The following is a 9983-nucleotide window of genomic DNA, read 5'->3' as shown; positions in this document are numbered from 1 at the left end:
GGGCTGTGCGAGGCCGAGCGGCAGGCGAGATCGCCGGCGGCGGTGCTGGTCCGGTGAGGTTCGTCGCCGGCGCGGGAAGAGAGGCGCGGCCTCGGGCGGAGGAGAGAGGCACGATGGCGCGCGGGGCGACTCGGCCCAGGGAGGCGGCGCGGGAGTGCCCGACCTGGGCCTCGCGGGCCGGCGGGGATGGGGCGGCGATGTGCTACCCGTCCGGGACACGTGGCGGCTCGCGAGTGGGTGGCGGCGGTGCGTCCGGCCGGATCGGACGTGTCCGGCCGCGCAGAGGAGTTGGGAGCTAGGTTAGGGGTGGAGGAGACCCGGAAATTTTCGGGGGAGGCATATTTATAGAGGTAGAGGGAGCTAGGAAGCTCCAAATGAGGTGCGGTTTGCGGTCACGCGATCGTGATCGAACGCTCTAGATGATAGAAGAGGTTTAGGTGGGTTTTGGGCCACTTTGGAAGGATGTTGGGCTGCACACACACGATGCCTTTTCGGTCCCTCGGTTAACCGTTGGAGTATCAAACGAAGTCCACGAAACTTGACAGGCGGTCTACCGGTAGTAAACCAAGGCCACATGGCAAGTCTCGGTCCAATCCGAAAAAAATTTAACCCCCACAAACGAAAAGAAGTAGAAAGGACCACCGGAGGACATAGGAGCGCCGAAATGCAAAACGGATAACGGGGAAATGCTCGGATGCATGAGACGAACACGTATGCAAATGCAATGCACATGATGACATGATATGAGATGCATGACAAGGACAAAACACACGGAGACAAAAAACCCGACAACGAGGAAATAGAATAACTTAGTGCCGGAAACGGCAAGAGTTGGAGTACAAATAAGGTAAATTACATCCGGGGTGTTACATCAGGGATGACATGCTAGCAGTGGCCTCTCCCACATAATACTTGTTATCGGTCTAGTAAAGTAGTCAATTGCTTAGGGGCAATTTCGCAACTCCTACCACCACTTTTCCACACTCGCTATATTTACTTTATTGTTTCTTTATCTAAACAGCCCCTACTTTTTATTTACATACTCTTTATTATCTTGCAAACCTATCCAACAACACCTACAAAGTACTTCTAGTTTCATACTTGTTCTACGTAAAGCGAACGTCAAGCGTGCGTAGAGTTGTATCGGTGGTCGATAGAACTTGAGGGAATATTTGTTCTACCTTTAGCTCCTCGTTGGGTTCGACACTCTTACTTATCGAAAACTGTTGTGATCCTCTATACTTGTGGGTTATCAAGACCTTTTTCTGGCGCCGTTGCCGGGGAGCAATAGCGTGGGGTGAATATTCTCGTGTGTGCTTGTTTGCTTTATCACTAAGTAATTTTTATTTGTTGTTCTTAGTTGTTCTCTATCTTTAGTTATGGATACGGAACACGAAATACCAAAAAAATTAGGTGTACTTGCTACTCATGGAGATGGGGAACCTCCTAAAACCCTCGATGCTGGTTATGTGAAAAATATTATGTACTACTTTAATAATCCTGAGAAAACACCATTCAATTATGTAATGTGAGTAACATTGGATCAATGTGAATACTTTAGGGATTACCGCTTGACACAAAAAGGAAAACTATTATGGGATCAAATTCATATATTGAATTGGTATGCTAGGCAACTATGCTTGAGATATGATTATACTTGTTGCTCTAAGATGAAGGCTCCACACCTTCCCTTTTTATGCGAATTTAATGATAATAAAACCTTAGCTTCTTATGCTAGAGGTATATATGATTACCAATAGAAGAATTTGTTGCTTTTATGGGTGCTTATGAAATTGAATCTATGTTTAAAGAATTTGAAGATTTTGATAATTCGGTTTATAGACCTGAAAATTTAGCTATCCTTAAATATTGCTATGAGAATTATGAATACAATTACGATATTAATGCACTTATTAAGAAATTCTCCGCTGTCCAAGAAGAGACTAATATTTTGCAGGAGTCTATGGAAGAAGAAATTGATGAAACTGTGAGCTCATTGGATGAAAAAGATGAGGAGGAGAGCGAAGAACAAAAGGAGGAAGAGCGGATTAGCTACCCGTGGCCACCTTCTAATGAGAGTAACTCTTCAACTCATACATTGTTTAATTTCCCTTCGTGCTTACCGGAGGATGATTGCCATGATGATTGTTATGATCTCGTTGATTCTTTTGAAATATCCCTTTTTGATGATGTTTGCTATGCTTGTGGCCAAGATGCCAATATGAATTATGCTTATGGAGATGAAATTGCTATAGTTCCTTATGTTAAACATGAAATTTTTGCTATTGCACCCACACATGATAGTCCTATTATCTTTTTGAATTCTCCAAACTACACTATATCGGAGAAGTTTGCTCTTATTAAGGAATATATTGATGTGTTGCCTTTTACCGTTGCACATGATGATTTTGATGAATATAATATGCATGTGCTTGCTGCTCATACTTGCAATTATTATGAGAGAGGAACTATATCTCCACCTCTCTATGTTTCCAATATGATAAAATTGCAAGAAACAGTTTATACTATGCATTGGCCTTTACTTTGTGTGCATGAATTGTTCTTTTATGACATGCCGACGCATAGGAAGAGAGTTAGACTTCGTCATTACATGATATATGTTACCTTGTGCTCACCACTAAATTACAAATCATTGTTAATTAAAATTGGCTTTGATATACCTTGGGATCCGGGTGGATCCATTACTTGAGCACTATATGCCTAGCTTAATGGCTTTAAAGAAAGCGCTGCCAGGGAGACAACCTGGAAGTTTTAGAGAGTTATTTATTTCTGTTGAGTGCTTTTATATAGTTTAAAAACAACAAAAATAAAGAGGGGAACCCAAAACTTTTTCAAAAAGGAAAGCGAAAGTGAGAAAGACAAGCATTGTTGAAGTGGGAGCTAGCCTTGAACTTTGTTCATGCTCACGGAAACTTTGTGAATCTTGATTACAGAAACTTTTCAATAAAAATAATTATCCCCTTGTACAATTCCATTGTATTATAAAAATAATGTGCCAAGGTTTGTCTTTAGGATGTTTACATTTGCTTGATGGTTTGTACGGTGCAGGACAGAAACTTTGGCTGTAGTGCGTGATTTTACATTTTTAGCTGGAACATAAAATGGTTCTGATTCTTTTTGCACTGTCTTCCTATACAAATTTTTTTATTTTTCCTAATTTTGGTAGAATTTTTCAAGTATGATAAGTACGGTGAATGTTCAGATTATTACAGACTGTTCTGTTTTAGACAGATTCTGTTTTTGATGCATAGTTTGCTTGTTTTGATGAAACTGTCAATTTATATCAGTGGATTAAGCCATGAAAAAGTTATATTAAAGTAGACACAATGCAAAAGAAAAATATGAATTGGTTTGCAACAGTACTTAGAGTAGTGAATTGCTTTATTATACTAACGGATCTTACCAAGTTTTCTGTTAAAGTTTTGTGTGGATGAAGTGTTCGATGATCGAGAAGGTCTCGATGTGAGAAGAAGGAAGAGAGGCAAGAGCTCAAGCTTGGGGATGCCCGAGGCACCCAAGTAAATATTCAAGGAGACTCAAGCTTCTAAGCTTGGGGATGCCCCAGAAGGCATCCCCTCTTTCTTCAACCAGTATCGGTGTGTTTTCGGATTCGTTTCGTTCATGCGATATGTGCAATCTTGGAGCGTCTTTTGCATTTAGTCTTCATTTTTCTTTTGTGCACCATGCTGGTATGAGATAGTCCTTCGTTGATTTATAGAATGCTCTATGCACTTCACTTATATCTTTTGAGTATGGCTTTATAGAATGCTTCATGTGCTTCACTTATATCATTCGAAGTTTGGATTGCCTGTTTCTCTTTACATAGACAACCGCCATTTGTAGAATGCTCTTTTGCTTCACTTATATTTGTTAGAGCGTGGGCATATCTTTTGTAGAAAGAACTAAACTCTCTTGCTTCACTTATATCTATTTAGAGAGATGGCATGAATTGGTCATTCACATGGTTAGTCATAAAATCCTACATAAAACTTGTAGATCACTGAATATGATATGTTTGATTCCTTGCAATAGTTTTGCGATATAAAGATGCCGATATTAGAGTCATGCTAGTGGGTAGTTGTGGATTGTAGAAATACTTGTGTTGAGGTTTGTGATTCCCGTAGCATGCACGTATGGTGAACCGTTATGTAACAAAGTTGGAGCATGAGGTATTTATTGATTATCTTCCTCATGAGTGGCGGTCGGGGACGAGCGATGGTCTTTTCCTACCAATCTATCCCCCTAGGAGCATTTGTTGGGTTTCGTAGTAATTTCAAAAAATTTCCTACGCACACGCAAGATCATGTGATGCATAGCAACGAGAGGGGAGAGTGTTGTCTACGTACCCACGCAGACCGACTGCGGAAGCGTTGACGCAACGTAGAGGAAGTAGTCGTACGTCTTCACGATCCAACCGATCAAGCACCGAAACTACGGCACCTCCGAGTTCGAGCACACGTTCAGCTCGATGACGATCCCCGGACTCCGATCCAGCAAAGTGTCGGGGAATAGTTCCGTCAGCACGACGGCGTGGTGACGATCTTGATGTACTACAGCAGCAGGGCTTCGCCTAAACTCCGCTACAGTATTATCGAGGACTATTGTGGCTGGGGGCACCGCACACGGCTAAGGAATAGATCACGTGGATCAACTTGTGTCTAGAGGTGCCCCCTGCCTCAGTATATAAAGGAGCCAAGGGGGAGGGGGGGGGGGCGCCGGCCAGGAGGAGGGCGCAGGAGGAGTCCTACTCCTACCGGGAGTAGGACTCCCCCCAATCCTATTTGGACTCGGATTCCCCGAGGGGGAAAGAGAGAGAAGGGGGCCGGCCATCTCTCCTAGTCCTAATAGGACTAGGGGAGGGGGGAGGCGCGCGGCCACATTGGGCTGCCCCTTTCTCCTTTTCCACTAAAGCCCATTAAGGCCCATATGGCTCCCGGGGGGTTCCGGTAACCTCCCGGTACTCCGGTAAAATCCCGATTTCACCCGGAACACTTCCGATATCCAAACATAGGCTTCCAATATATCAATCTTTACGTCTCGACCATTTCAAGACTCCTCGTCATGTCCCCGATCTCATCCGGGACTCTGAACTCCTTCGGTACATCAAAACTCATAAACTCATAATATAACTGTCATCGAAACCTTAAGCGTGCGGACCCTACGGGTTCGAGAACAATGTAGACATGACCGAGACACGTCTCCGGTCAATAACCAATAGCGGGACCTGGATGCCCATATTGGCTCCTACATATTCTACGAAGATCTTTATCGGTCAGACCGCATAACAACATACGTCGTTCCCTTTGTCATCGGTATGTTACTTGCCCGAGATTCGATCGTCGGTATCCAATACCTAGTTCAATCTCGTTACCGGCAAGTCTCTTTACTCGTTCCGTAATACATCATCCCGCAACTAACTCATTAGTTGCAATGCTTGCAAGGCTTAAGTGATGTGCATTACCGAGAGGGCCCAGAGATACCTCTCCGACAATCGGAGTGACAAATCCTAATCTCGAAATACGCCAACCCAACATCTACCTTTGGAGACACCTGTAATGCTCCTTTATAATCACCCAATTACGTTGTGACGTTTGGTAGCACCCAAAGTGTTCCTCCAGCAAACGGGAGTTGCATAATCTCATAGTCATAGGAACATGTATAAGTCATGAAGAAAGCAATAGCAACGTACTAAACGATCGGGTGCTAAGCTAATGGAATGGGTCATGTCAATCAGATCATTCAACTAATGATGTGATCCCGTTAATCAAATAACAACTCCTTTGTCTATGGTTAGGAAACATAACCATCTTTGATTAACGAGCTAGTCAAGTAGAGGCATACTAGTGACACTCTGTTTGTCTATGTATTCACACATGTATTATGTTTCCGGTTAATACAATTCTAGCATGAATAATAAACATTTATCATGAAATAAGGAAATAAATAATAACTTTATTATTGCCTCTAGGGCATATTTCCTTCAGCATTCGCGTAGTACTTTGTTTCAATGACTAATAGATTTTTGCAATAAGTATGTGAGTTCTTTATGACTAATGTTGAGTCCATGGATTATACGCACTCTCACCCTTCCATCATTGCTAGCCTCTCTAGTACCGCGCAACTTTCGCCAGTACCATAAACCCACCATATACCTTCCTCAAAACAGCCACCATACCTACCTATCATGGCATTTCCATAGCCATTCCGAGATATATTGTCATGCAAATTTCATCATCATCATCATATACATGACTTGAGCATTCATTGTCATATTGCTTTGCATGATCGTAAGATAGCTAGCATGATGTTTTCATGGCTTGTCCGTTTCTTGATGTCATTGCTACGCTAGATCATTGCACATCCCGGTACACCGCCGGAGGCATTCACATAGAGTCATATCCTTATTCTAGATATCGAGTTGTAATATTGAGTTGTAAGTAAATAAAAGTGTGATGATCATCATTATTAGAACATTGTCCCGTGTGAGGTTATCAAAATAAAAGTGGCCAAAGAAGCCCCTCTCCAAAAAAGAGAGAGGCCAAAGAAGCCTACAAAAAAAGAAAAAGAAGAAGAAAAATGAGAGAAAAAGAGAGAAGGGGCAATGTTACTATCCTTTTACCACACTTGTGCTTCAGAGTAGCACCATGTTCTTCATATAGAGAGTCTCTTGAGTTATCACTTTCATATACTAGTGGGAATTTTCATTATAGAACTTGGCTTGTATATTCCAACGATGGGCTTCCTCAAATGCCCTAGGTCTTCATGAGCAAGCAAGTTGGATGCACACCCACTTAGTTTCAGTTAGAGCTTTCATATACTTATAGCTCTAGTGCATCCGTTGCATGGCAATCCCTACTCACTCACATTGATATCTATTGATGGGAATCTCCATAGCCCGTTGATACGCCTAGTTGATGTGAGACTATCTTCTCCTTTTTGTCTTCTTCACAATCGCCATTCTATTCCACCTATAGTGCTATGTCCATGACTCACGCTCATGTATTGCGTGAAAGTTGAAAAGGTTTGAGAACGTCAAAAGTATGAAACAATTGCTTGGCTTGTCATCGGGGTTGTGCATGACGTGAGTATTTTGTGTGGTGAAGATGGAGCATAGCCAGACTATATGATTTTGTAGGGATAACTTTCTTTGGCCTTGTTATTTTGAAAAGACATGATTGCTTTATTAGTGGGCTTGAAGTATTATTGTTTTTATGTCAAATGATAGACTATTGCTTTGAATCACTCGTATCTTAATATTCATGCCATGATTAGATATGTGATCAAGATTATGCTAGGTAGCATTCCACATCAAAAATTAACTTTTTTATCATTTACCTACTCGAGGACGAGCAGGAATTTAGCTTGGGGATGCTGATACGTCACCGTCGTATCTATAATTTTTGATTGTTCCATACCAATATTATTCAACTTTCATATACTTTTGGCAATTTTTTATACTATTTTTGGGACTAACATATTGATCCAGTGTCCAGTGCTAGTTCCTGTTTGTTGCATGTTTTTTGTTTCGCAGAATATTCATATCAAACGGAGTCCAAACGGAATAAAAACTGACGGAGATTTTTTTGGAATATATATGATTTTTGGGAAGAAGAATCCATGCGAGACGATGCTCGAGGGGCCCACGAGGTAGGGGGTGCGCCCCTGACCCTCGTGGCCACCCCGTAAGGCGGTTGATGCCCTTCTTTCGCAGCAACAAAGCAAATTTCTGGATAGAGATCGTGTCAAAATCTCAGCCCAATCGGAGTTACGGATCTCCGGGAATATAAGAAACGGTGAAAGGGAAGAATCTGATAACGCAGAAACAGAGAGAGACAGAGAGACAGATCCAATCTCGGAGGACCCTTCTCCCATCTAGGGAGAAGGTCAAGGAAGAAGAAGAAGGAGGAGGGGGGCTCTCTCCCCCTCGCTTCCGGTGGCGCCGGAACGCCGCCGGAGGCCATCATCATCACCGCGATCTACACCAACACCTCCGCCATCTTCACCAACATCTCCATCACCTTTCCCCCTCTATCTATAGAGGTCCACTCTCCCACAACCCGCTGTACCCTCTACTTGAACATGGTGCTTTATGCTTCATATTATTATCCAATGATGTGTTGCCATCCTATGATGTCTGAGTAGATTTTTGTTGTCCTATCGGTGGTTGATGAATTGCTATGATTGATTTAATTTTCTTGTGGTTATGTTGCTGTCCTTTGGTGCCCATCATATGATTGCGCGCGTGGATCACACCCTAGGGTTAGTTGTATGTTGATAGGACTATGTATTGGAGGGCAAAAGTGACAGAAGCTTCAACCTAGCATAGAAATTGATGCATACGGGATCAAAGGGGGACCAATATATCTTAATGCTATGGCTGGGTATTACCTTAATGAACATTAGTAGTTGCGGATGCTTGCTAATAGTTCCAATCATAAGTGCATAGAATTCCAAGTCAGGGATGACATGCTAGCAGTGGCCTCTCCCACATAATACTTGCTATCGGTCTAGTAAAGTAGTCAATTGCTTAGGGGCAATTTCACAACTCCTACCACCACTTTTCCACACTCGCTATATTTACTTTATTGTTTCTTTATCTAAACAGCTCCTACTTTTTATTTATGTACTCTTTGCAAACCTATCCAATAACACCTACAAAGTACTTCTAGTTTCATACTTGTTCTAGGTAAAGCGAACGTCAAGCGTGCGTAGAGTTGTATCGGTGGTCGATAGAACTTGAGGGAATATTTATTCTACCTTTAGCTCCTCGTTGGGTTCGATACTCTTACTTATCGAAAACTGTTGCGATCCCTTATACTTGTGGGTTATCAGGCCACCCCAGCAATAACTCCATTTCCATTTTAGCTAAAGATTTCCTTCTATCTTGTAATAAACGCATGCCCAAAACTAGTGTTTGTACGCCATGCCAATTAGGCAAGCAGCCTCGACTGCCATTTTCTTCATCTACATCTGTAACATCAGCACCTTTTCAATTATTACATTGCGATTTATGGACCTCTCCCGTGTGTAGTTTTTCTGGTTTTCAGTATTACCTCATGGTGCTCGACGACTACTCTCATTACTCCTGGACGTTTCCCCTACGCCACAAATCCGACACTGCTGCCATTATCTCCCGCTTCTTCACCTACGTCCAAACCCAGTTCCACGTTGCCATCCAATGCATGCAATGCGATAACGGAGGTGAATTCCTCACCTCCTCTCTACACACGCTCTTTTCCACCCATGGCGCATCCTTCCGACTCTCTTGCCCCCACACGTCGCCACAAAATGGTAAGGTTGAGCGGCTTATTCGCACGACCAACGATATCCTCCATGTCATGCTCATCCATGCCCATCTTCCTCCACAATTCTGGGTCGAGGCCCTTCACACAGCCACTCACATCCTCAACCGCCGTCCCTCCTCTGCCATCCACAACGAAACTACCCACCTTCACATGTTCGGCCGCTACCCCACGTACGATCATTTGCGGGTATTTGGCTGTCTCTGTTTCTCTAACACATACGCCACCAGCCCGCACAAGCTCGCCCTGCGCTCTATTCCCGGCATTTTCCTAGGCTACGCCCTCGAACACAAAGGATATCGATGCCTTGATCTCGACTCGCGATGTGTCATAATCTCCATGCATGTTACGTTTGATGAAAATCAGTTCCTTATTCTCCCCCTGCACGTACCCATCCAGCCGCAGAAAATCCGCGCCGCCTCCCTCCTGATCCGCATGACATCCCCACCTCGTACCGGTCCCCTCCCATATCCTCTCCGGGATCCGCGCGCTCTGGGTCGCCAGCCGATCCCGCAATCATTGCGGGGGAGCGACACGCCCTCCCCCACCTCCACCAACCAGTGCGCGCACGCCATCCCGTACCTGCACGCCACCCGCATCACCCCAGTCCCCCACCCCACCACCCACCAGTCGGCCCATCCCACCGTCCCCTACACCCCT

Source organism: Triticum dicoccoides, chromosome 5A (assembly GCF_002162155.2).
Source record: "Triticum dicoccoides isolate Atlit2015 ecotype Zavitan chromosome 5A, WEW_v2.0, whole genome shotgun sequence".
Classification (NCBI taxonomy): Eukaryota; Viridiplantae; Streptophyta; class Magnoliopsida; order Poales; family Poaceae; genus Triticum; species Triticum dicoccoides.
This window is presented reverse-complemented; position numbering follows the sequence as displayed.